This window comes from Haliaeetus leucocephalus, unplaced genomic scaffold (genome assembly GCF_000737465.1).
Source record: "Haliaeetus leucocephalus isolate CR32 unplaced genomic scaffold, Haliaeetus_leucocephalus-4.0 Scaffold156, whole genome shotgun sequence".
Lineage (NCBI taxonomy): Eukaryota > Metazoa > Chordata > Aves > Accipitriformes > Accipitridae > Haliaeetus > Haliaeetus leucocephalus.
Window position 1 is genome coordinate 426,592 of NW_010972592.1, and position 11,116 is coordinate 437,707.

At 42.0% G+C, this 11,116-nt stretch overlaps 1 protein-coding gene across 1 annotated transcript in view; it reads right to left on the bottom strand.

Moving 5' to 3' along the window:
* ESRRG (estrogen-related receptor gamma) overlaps nt 1–2,016 on the bottom strand; it is a 351,575-nt gene extending 349,559 nt beyond the window's left edge. Inside the window, exon 1 of the mRNA XM_010562134.1 lies at nt 1,970–2,016. The gene's annotated coding sequence lies outside the window, so the exon portion shown is untranslated. The remainder of the gene's footprint in view (nt 1–1,969) is intronic.
* Nucleotides 2,017–11,116: the final 9,100 nt, after the last annotated feature.

An 11,116-nucleotide genomic window follows, 5' to 3' on the forward strand; every position in this document is an offset into this window, starting at 1 on the left:
GCTTGTAACTGGCAAACTGACGTTTTTAATCAGGACTGGCCTCCGAACTAGTCTTTCTCTTCCTTTTCCATCGGTCCTGAAACCAATTTGAGACTTTCAGGGGGTTAACAAGTCATTGGCCAGCAGCAAGACGTTCTCCGCAGGGACCACAGGCATCTGGAAGCTGCTGCCGGTGGTGTTCCGCCAGAGCCGTGTCTGGCAAGCGCCGGGGCGCAGAAATGTGAGTCCTGCTTGCTTGGCCAGCCTTGGACTGACCTTTAGTTGTAATGGGGAACAGGAGTTTTGTTAGTGAACACAGAGTTCTGGTCTACACATTTTTTAAATTGATTATTTTATTGATGTAAAGTGCCCAGGTGCCCTCATGACAGTCACTAATATAGATTTTGAAAATAAAATTAATTAAGGGCCAGTCTGGACCACCTTTACTGTCATCATGTAGTACCCTTTTCTACAAGTAACAATGCTATCAACCAGCGAGCACAAGTATAGTGTTTTGTAGAGTATTTCATTACATCTGAAAACGCTTGACTATGGAGGTCAAGATCACTGTCACCTATCTACGCGCGCGCATGCACACACACGCACTCTCTCGCTCTTCTCTCCTACCTTCCAAAAGGGGAACAGAAGCACAGAAAACTTAACCGACAAAAGTCCGTGCCGGAGTGCCAGCTGTGCCGTACCAAGCCCTGTCCCTCCAGACGGCAGCGAGAGCGTGGCAGGGCGCGAGCCTGAGCGGGAGCAGAGCAGCCTGGCACGCAGGCTAATCTGAATTACACTCATCCAGCCTTTGAAATGGCTCCTCATTAGCTGCGGGTTAATGGAGTCCCAATGAGTAGTGTTATTTTCATCCCCTGCCTACTGAACACAAAATTCATTTGCAAATATCCTGTAAAATACTGCAAAGCAAGCCAAAGAGATATGACAACATAAGAGGCATACTATTTATGGAATGCACTTACCGTCATTTAGAAAAGGAAGCTGACATGAGCAACAGCCTAAATTTAGCAACACATTTAGTTTTTATTCACCAGTCACAATGACAACATTTTAGAAGGCTACCGCACACCTTGTGCGCCGAAAAGATTCCACTGAAATCAAGACAGACTTTGATCTGAAAGGAATTCGGGATCAGCTCCTTAATGAATACAACACTGAGTTAAATTAAGGCAATCACCATCTTGACTTTCTATTCCAAGTAGATATAAAATTACATTGATTGCAGGAAATGGTGGCATTCAAACAATATTGCAATGGCCGAAGCCTGAAAGCTAAATTCATTGTCGAGCTAAACTAGGCTTTCAGAGGGCACCATTTGATTTGAGGGAAAAAAGCATCTACAAACCACATATTTTCAATTAATAGTTTAAAAGGCACAGAGTAAGAAAGGAAAAACACTGGTCAATATGCCACATGCCACTCAAAGGAGCAGAGTCTCTGCATGTAGATACTGTGTATACATACATATACAGGTGGGTGCACGCATGTGGTTTGGGGGTGGGGGGGGTTAAGGCAGGCTGTACTACAGAGGCCAAATTTGAGATCCAGAAAGATGCAATGTATTTCAGAACAACCTGAGAATGCTCTTTTATCCACGCTATCTTAATTCAAAAGTAATTTCAACTCAACAGCACGTGAAGTTAAACCTAGTTCTCTTGAAAACTCAGAAAAAGAATTAATTCGAACCCTTACCTTTGGCACCTTAAAGACTTTTGGCCATGACTTACCTGTATAAATAGAAAGAACTAATTTACTACAGAAATGCCCATGGGCAAACATGTTCTGGCTAATGAAGTGTTCAGCTTTTGCATGATTAACCAGCTGGTGGGGGTGGTGTAAAAATCACAGGGCATAAAATAATAAGAAAAATTGATTAGCAGCTCTCTTTTAAAGCACTCTACGAAAAATTTCCTTATTTTTGCTCAGCAGTTAGGAAAGTGACTGTACAGAAAGATAGACTCGAATGACTTACCAAGGAGCCAGGCAGAGACTGCACCAGGCACTCACTCCTCCAAGACCTGCATCGCAGAGAGGTTCAAGTGAAAAGCGAGATACTAACCAGCGGCATGGCTGGATTACTTATACAACAGGTCCTCCCACTAGTCATAAAGGTAATTTTCTACTATATTGCGAAAGACGTTATATAAAGTTAAAACTATGACTGTGCTTTGAGTCAGTTCAGTTTCTTCCCCAGAGCTCTACACTTCAGCACCTTAGCTGGTTACAGCTACTCCCGTGAGCCAATTTACGAAGTGCCTCCATACGAGTCAAGGGATTCATATGCTACTTAGAAATAATGCACACATTTAAGTGATGCTACGTAAAGAAGATGGGTATTGCACTCACTAGGGACAAAAATCCCCTTGCCCTTCCCATTCTGTACAAGGGGTTTTTTACAAGCTCACATGCTCTGCCCTCAAAATAGGACCTAATTAGTGTACAAATACTTGGCAGACAGGTCACGAAAATAAATTTATCATTAACTGTCCCCTAAACCAATGCATGTTATCCTGAAGCAGTTTTACTTCATGCACATTTGCTCTAGGTCCCTTCAGCTGGGGTGCAACTGGCATGTAACAGTTTCTATAAGAAGGAGAAATACATAGTTTTATGGCACGGGATTACTGCAGAAATATCAAACAGCTGCTCATATAAAGCATATGCACCAGTAATAAGAAACTGCAAAAATTTAAGCTATAGATAATTTGCAATAGGCCATAGTAATAGTCACAGTCATCTTACCTTCATTACTTCTATGGAAAATGCATGTTTTATACCTGTTTATGGACTTTTAAAAACTGGTTTATAGCTATGTACCACAGGAGAAGTGGGCAGAGGAGCTGCATCTCAGGGATCTGCAATGTGTGCCAGCCCTGCGGATGCAGCCATATCTTCGATGCTGGGACTTCATGGGTTGGGAACCTACATTAACTCCCTTTGGCAATATACAACCATGGTTGATTTCTAAATGCAACCAGATATTGCCTCCCAGAGTTTCCCCTCTCATGGTATATGATGGTATATGATATACCTCCATATGCCCAGCTACCTGGATATGAATTCAGTTATTAAACCACGCTGGTATATGTGCATGCTGTGGCTCAAACTATTCAATCATACCATGGAGTTCTTTGCGAGAAGTAACAATTTTACCTGAAGAGAGAGTTATTGTGAGAAGAACCAAAGCAGAACTCTGAAGCCCTTTTTCCTTCTTTCCACAACTCCTCCATTTATCTTAATTACCACTTTCTGAGGAAGACAATATCCCTTTAAATGCACCAAAGCAGAGACTTTTCCATGCTGTTTCACTATAGGAGCCAGGCAGATTATCCTGAGAATGGATCCCTTCACACATACACCATACACTCCACTTCACCCAAAGATTCACACCAAAGAACCGGTCAGGCTTATGCAGGTTAGATAACTCTACAAATATTCCACAGATGTCTTCCTTTCTTATCACGTACATCTGAGAAAGCTTGTCACTAACTTCATGGTCAGTCAAGACTTCTGACATCAAAGAGGTTTTTGCATGTCTCTGAGGCATTGCTGGATAGGTGGATCTTTCTACACTTGCATAGTTCTTGCTTTTGAGCCTCTAACCTTTTGGAAACCTTTCTACATATTAACACTTAGGAAAGTGGGCACTGAGCTGACACAAGCAAACAGAAATAGAGGAAAACTGAAAACACTGGTATGAAGCAACATTTCCCTCAGTACATCAGTTGGGAAAGTGCTATCTCCAGATAGAATTCACAATAAAACAGAAGTTTCCAGTTAAGCGAGAAGCGGTATTAAATTCCACTTGAGTCTAATTTCTATGCTCATATTTGAATCATGAGCAATTTCTAAAGTGTTAGGTATTTCTAACTCTGATCAGCTGGGACCCTGACAATGCTGGAGCTTGTAACCTCTGTTTGAAGCTATTTTCAAAGATGGTAACAGCCTAATATGGTTACAGCACAGTTTATTAATTGCACCTGTACTTGCTAAGAAATTATGCTGTGGACCATCTAAGTAACATCATAATTTTGGCTAGCCTACTTGTTTAAAAAGGGAAATTAAAAAAAATGCCTTTTTGCAATAGAAAGTGAATGCTTGTTAAAATCATATTGCCTTAAAGGAATTCAGAAACACAGCTACGAGGCACAGCTGTTTTACAGATGGAGAAAACTAATTCTTCAGGCCTGTACGTTGTACTCCAAAAGGTTTATTGAATTATCTGTTTGTTTACTTATAAGCAATAGCTGTGGAAGAGCCCCCCAGTGAGTATACACTGCGTGCTCCGTAGAGGGGTCAAGCACAAGATACAGGCTGCAGACTAGAGGTTTAACTTCAAAGAACATGCATACACAAAGGTATTTAGGTGCCTAATTCTGCTTATATCAACTCTCAGTGAAATTGATAGAGAGTGAGCACCTCTGAGGACATGATCCTTTGACATTAACATGGATTCCTCATCTGGATCCAGGTCCGAGCTTTTTTGGACAACAAAACAGCAGAAAATAAAAACCATTTTGCTCCGTGGCTTCCTTATCCTCTCCTGTATTAGAGTTTCTCTAAGGTTGACCATGGTTCCCAGTAGAGGACACAACACCCAAACAGGCCAGTCTAATTAAGTGGAATTTTTCGTACTAATTAGTAACAACAAGAGCATAAAGCAATCAATAGGACACCTTATGCCACTGCTGCTTAAGTCTGCTTTGACTACCTCTGGTTCAGCCATACCCTTGAAGCGTATTTGGAGGGTTCTTCCTGCCACCCTCCCATGCAGCATCAATTTTTAGCGAGGATAATCTTTCCTATTACACTAGAAATTGATAAGCAACATTGTTAACCTACGTGATGAAGCTAAAAATCAGGTGTAAAGAGCATATCAAGGAGCCAAAGGATTTTTTTTTAAATAAAGTATTTTGATTACCTCTAACGTGATTATATACTTGACCAATGAGTAACACAGTATGATATTCACCCTATTGCAAAAAAGTTGCCTACAGACTTGTGTAGCACACATGTCCCACTCAAGCTCGAGGGGAACCATGCTCTGTTGCTTCATTGTATGTTCAGCAACTTACTGCTAACTTTGTATGAAAAAACAACTCAATGATTTATTCAAAAGTAATTTTAAACTTCTGAATAACTTCTGAAGGACAGCTGGCAAGAAAGTAGCATGTTTTAAGAAGAGATAAATACAGAAAACCTGTAAACCATATTCTCCAATTGAGAGACCAAACTGCTAAAATTAGTTCCTGGAATTTCTCCTTTGGGTGCCAGTTTGAGTCTTGTTCCAAATGACCACTAAATCACAATCCTCCTGACTTTGAAATACTCCACCACTAGTCAATAAGACCTATTTGCTGATTAGGTACATGCAACCCCCTCACAAAACATCACATATTTGTAACCTTATTTTTAAAAATGCACTTTTGTTCCAGTGTCCTGAAACTAACTGTACAAACACAAAGAACTCAGATGCCCTCTCAACCCCCATTGGAAGTGACAAGTGAGTCCTTCTAAAATTGCAGACACAGGCTGTCAAGTGCAGGTGTTTGTAAACAAGTTTGGAAATGTTTCTAATTATAAACCCTAAGAGTTAAAATTAGAAGTCCAATCTGATAGCTTTAAAAAAAGAACTTCCAAAAGGGTTCATCTAAATGAGAGCAACCAGTGATGTTTAATTTAGTCGCAAGAGCAGAATTTCGGTGCAGAGCAGCATACTGCTCTTCATCAAAGTTTCCACTATGAGTTACAGTACATTTCTTTAAAAAAAAAAAAAAGAAAAAAGGATTTGATAAGAATTTTAATTTGCTGTCATACTATGACACTGTATATTTGAATGTGCAATCTAAAAATACCCTATTCACAGGTCTCCTGCATTTCATATAATTAAGAAGAAGAAGAAAAAAAAAAATGTTCCCAAAACTTCTGAATCTGTCTTAGCTGCCAACATCAAAGTTCAGCTTTTACGGGGAACTTCCCACGCTGACCTTCTGAGAACTCAAACCAAACCCTGCTTGAAGGAGCCTCACTCCTCTGGATGAAGTTCTCCCTGATGAGCTCACCTACTGCAAAGCCCGGCTTACCCTGCCCTGGCACAAACTGCCGAGGGATGAAACTGGGGAGGCCAAAATCATCCCAGAGGTCTGGCTGATGCAGATCTCGGGATGCTGCCACTGAACGGGTGGTGTCTCAGTCTTGCCTTCGCCACCCTGGTGCGGAGGTCAGAAACGTAGCTCTGAGGAGCCACGTACTTTGACTGACACATCAGACAGAGGTTAGAGGGAGGCTAATCCTGCAGTCCTTGTACACCCCTAATTGCATTTACAATGCACTGTCATAAGACAGTGCAGGCAAAAAGATGGACTTTACCTCTGCAGAAGCTTTGTGAGACAGCAGAGCTTTTAGCAGACTCAAGGGGAGATGGCACTCTTTTTAGGGGAAAAAAAGGTTAATGCTGGAATCCCTTGATCTTCACATTATTTCTTAAGGGAAACATAAAGGCACATTTGAGCATGTCAGAATAGCTTCGGCTGACTACAAGTAAGCAAACGTTAAATAATTTCAGAGAGGTTTGACTACGGCCTCGCCTCAAGCAAGGGGTGGTGTCTTGCTGCACTGTCCTGAAAAAGCTGGAAGGGGAAATGGATTAAGCAGTGAGGACCTGCTCCAGGAACAAGGTGGGACTGGCCCTGCCCAGCACACATTCCTCTACTCCCCACCTGCAGCACAGGCAGGGGCTGTGAGGTGCAGCGGAGCAACAGCTCTTCGGCCCCTGCACAGCCGGCCTCCTCCTCCTCCACTGGGATGTTATATGACAGAGGAAAAGCCCAAACCCATCCTCCTCAAAAACCAGGACGGAAAGTAAGTTGCCCTTGTCCCATCACACTGAGGGAGCTATTTCACATAATAACCACTAGCCAACCCTTCCTTTTTCTTCCCTTCCTTTTCTTTTGTATTCACTGTGTAAAAATAATAGCAGTTTCCACATCTTTTCCGGGCAGCATTTTGGAACTCACTGCCTTCAACAAACACAACCGCACCAGTTTAGTGCCTATCTTGTAGCTAGCAAGCAGGGTGCTGCATGAGGATGAGAATACAAATGTGTTTACAAACCGGGAGCCTTGCAAGTGGCCCTTCCTTTGCTGCAAGCCATGGATATAACCTGGAATTGCTTACCAACTGAGCCAAAGCCTTGTGTGTGTGTGTGTTACTGACGTGAGTAAGGGCTGGAGAAGCCCAGTTCTCCACGTTGGTGAAGGGACCACAGTAAATGGGAGCAGAGGGAGGGCACATCTCACCTGCAGCTGGTTGGTGGTCGCTCCCCCTCTTTTCCTTGGCTTGGGTACCTTGTCCTCCCCTTTCCTGGCTAGTGCAGTGAGAGCTCCCCCTCCTGTTCCAGTCTAACCAGTGTTAGACCTTGTCCTACTGGAAGCGTGGCCTCAGTGAAGAGCAGCTTCAAAGGCAGTCTCAGTGAGCTAGGTTTCCTGCTAGAAACTGGCACCAAAATTAATTCCCTGAGGGGGAAATAGTATAATCTTCCAATTAAAACCTATGTAAATGTATTTCTTTAGTCAATATAGATATCTGTGCACATGCACAGGTTTGTATACACACTCTGACACATATATACTCTATATATATTGTGTATACACATACATATGCGCACACACACATATAGCATTGCAAGTCTTTAATGCCACTAATCTCATTGCTATTTTAATTCAAAGTAAGTATAAAAATCATTAGTTTCTACAAGCCCGTCTAACTTCTGAAGCATCTAAGCTTCTGTGTGTACCTGTACTGTGTTCAGCTGGAAAAACACTTTTTCCTAAATGAATACACATTGGAGCTGTGTTTGCAAATTTTAAAAAAGCAGGCTTTTCACTGGGTATATAAATATTTTAATTAACAATATATATGTATTTAGGCGATTCTGCATCAAAGTCTGGAATAGATAGGGCAATTAACCCATTACAGTTTTTCTAAGATATCAGATGAAAGAAAATGCATTTAGGAAATGCTTAATCGGACTTAAGCATTTGAGTGCTAAAATAATTTCAGATAGTGATTTATTTCTAATATTTTCTGCATGCTGAAAATGAAAGCATGAAGAGCAGCACAATTGCATATATCTTCTACCGAAAATAGCTGAAAAATACTATAGAAGAGCGCCTGCTGGGTTGGTTATAAAAGTAAAGTATAATCCATTAACTGCTAATTAGAAGCATCAGAAGCAGGCTTTGCTGCAATAAGAGCTGGCCCCTAAGTAGATGTTTCTGTAACCATTTAAAGGCACAGGGTTTCTCCAGTTGCTGAGAATGGAGCTTGGATGGTTTCAGCATAAAGGCCATGTGAAAAGAGACGATGGCACTTGGCCATGTTACCCAGCTGTTTTCTAAATATGATGACAGGTGCCATTTTTTCCATTTGATCGTGGAACGTAATACATCTTCAAACAAATTTTCCCCAACTAGTCTGGTGCAGTTACATTTCAGAGATTCAAATATGTTTTTTTTCTCTGACAGACACATATTGCAGAGTCTTTGGCAGATATTTCATTATCTGCCTTTTTCTCAAAGCTGATTTTTGTTATATGTATTATTTTGCTTTTTACAGCTATTGTAGGAGGGAAGGAATAAGCACTTGGGCAAAGGATTTAATTCTGAAGGAATTTAAAAAAAAAAAACCAACACAGGGAAAAAGCTACTGTTTATAATTAGCCTTAATAAATTGACTTGAAATGAGGAAAGATTCTCTTCCTCTCTGTCCACTACTTCCTAAAGGATGAGAATTATTCCCATAATTTCTCCTATTCTTTATCTGACTACCTACCTGGTTAAACCAAGCTCCTTTCCAACTACTGAAGGCCAAAAAGGCCTTCTGATCCAGTTGCCTATCAAAAGGCCTTGAGGGGTCAGGGCAAAAAAAAAAAAGGTGAAGCCAAAAGAAATGCCAGCACTACAGCTCCCTAAAGAAGTAGCCAAGACACAGAAAGGGGCAATTATGGACATGAGCAACAAAGAGATGATGCCTTGAAATGGATGACAGGCTCCAAACCCCAGCCGTGCTGGATGCGGAGCCAAAGGGAGCTCGGCTTCCTCCAGGGCTTGAGTGGCCGTGAGCAGTGGGATGACAGGATACAAGTCAGGCTGCATAACTTGAAGAATCAGGAAAAAAAGAAGCAGGTAACTAACTTCCCCTGTTAAGAAAAGGGACGTAGCTAGCGCAAGGGGAAATAGTTCAGGTCAACGTTTTGGGCTTTTCATCTACATGGATTGACCAACTAGTAAACAAAGGAAGAAAGTTTGTGCGGGGCAGGAAATGAGGGCATTTGGGTTTTTCCTCTCTGCCCTATTTTCGTCTACAAACACAGAAGAAACTTGTTTCTTTCTTCTAAAATGGCGAAACAGGGTCATCCGTTAAGAAAAACTAAGATGGTAAAGAATCATTTTCTGAAGTTAAACTTCTAAGAAACAATAAAACTATGACAATAAAGTAGAAATAGTAAAATGAAATTTAGCTTAAACCAATGTCTTAAGTATTTCTTAACCCTGGCAGCAGCTTTTACAAGGCAGATGAGTATATCTGTTTTCATTCTGTATGTAAGAAAACAACCGTAAAATGCCCCAAAGCCACGGAGGGAGTCAGTGTCAAAGACATGATTAGTAGTTCAGAAGTTATCTGATTCGGGTCACATGGTGTTCCAAAAACCATACCTAAATATAGCATGCAAGAGATCTGCACAAAGAGCAAACCCATCATGGGAGCAAACTAAACTCTCCACAAAATTAATTAGGGTTATTTTGAGGCAACCAAAGGAAAGCGAAGAGGAAAAAATGAGCCTTTGCCCTGCCCAGTTCTGCAAGAGCAGATGCCACTGGTGTGGACAAGGCTCAGTTTGCAGCCTGGGCACGTAGGGAGGTGCTTCGATTCCTGGGGTGTCCTGGTTTCCGCTGGGATGGAGTTAATTTTCTTTCTAGTAGCTGGTATAGTGCTATGTTTTGGATTCAGTATGAGAAGAATGTTAATAACACTGAAGTTTTCAGTTGTTGCTCAGTAGTGTTTAGACTAAGTCAAGGACTTTTCAGCTTCTCATGCCCAGCCAGCAAGAAGGCTGGAGGGGCACAAGAAGTTGGGAGGGGACACAGCCAGGACAGCTGACCTGAACTGGACAAAGGGGTATTCCATACCATGTGACACCATGCCCAGTATATAAACTGGGGGGAGTTGGCCTGGGAGGGATCGCTGCTCGGGAACTAACTGGGCATGGGTTGGCGAGTGGTGAGCACTGTGCATTACTTGTTTTATATATTCCAATACTTTTATTATTATTGTTGTTGTTGTTGTTGTCGTCATTTTATTATTGTTATCATTATCATTATTAGTTTCTTCCTTTCTTCCTATTAAACTGTTCTTATCTCAACCCATGGGTTTTAGGTTTTTTTCCCTGATTCTCTCCCCCATCCCACTGCGGGGGGGGGGAAGGGAGCGAGCGGCTGCGTGGTACTTAGCTGCTGGCTGGGGTTAAACAACAACATGGGGGAAACCCCACACGGCACTAACATGGAAGGTGGGTGGAGGGCACAGTGTGGCTGTATTAAGGAATATAGCTCATTGGGGAAGAGGATGATCCTGCCAGTAAAGGGACCCACAGGTAACATAGGTGTAAATACCGAGGTGGGAAGCCAACATGTAAGCTTCTTCTGTACCTGTTAACAGCATCCTTCTAACAGAGAAAACAAACACCTTTTTGGAAAGGGAAGGTCCATGTAAATTAAAACCTGGGCACAGACCAAGACTCTGGGAAAAGCTAATGCTTCCCAAGGCAGAATGGAAATAAAATTTCCTGTTGGAAGTTGTTACCTCTGAAAGCCTCCATTAGGATTGCCCCTTGCCAGGGCAATGCATGAACTGCAGCCTATAGAGCTAATTCTAACAGCCTTCCCTATGTTCAGGCATCAGGAGCAACCACATGGAAAAGCATACAAAAGATCCTCAAAAGGCAGCAGGAGCAGGAGAAAGGGAGGAGTGTTCCTTGGGTCTCTCAGGTTTCTCTCGGTCCTTCTCTGTAAAGCAGCAATGCTGTTTCCTACGTTTCCTGAACACCGAATTGCCATCT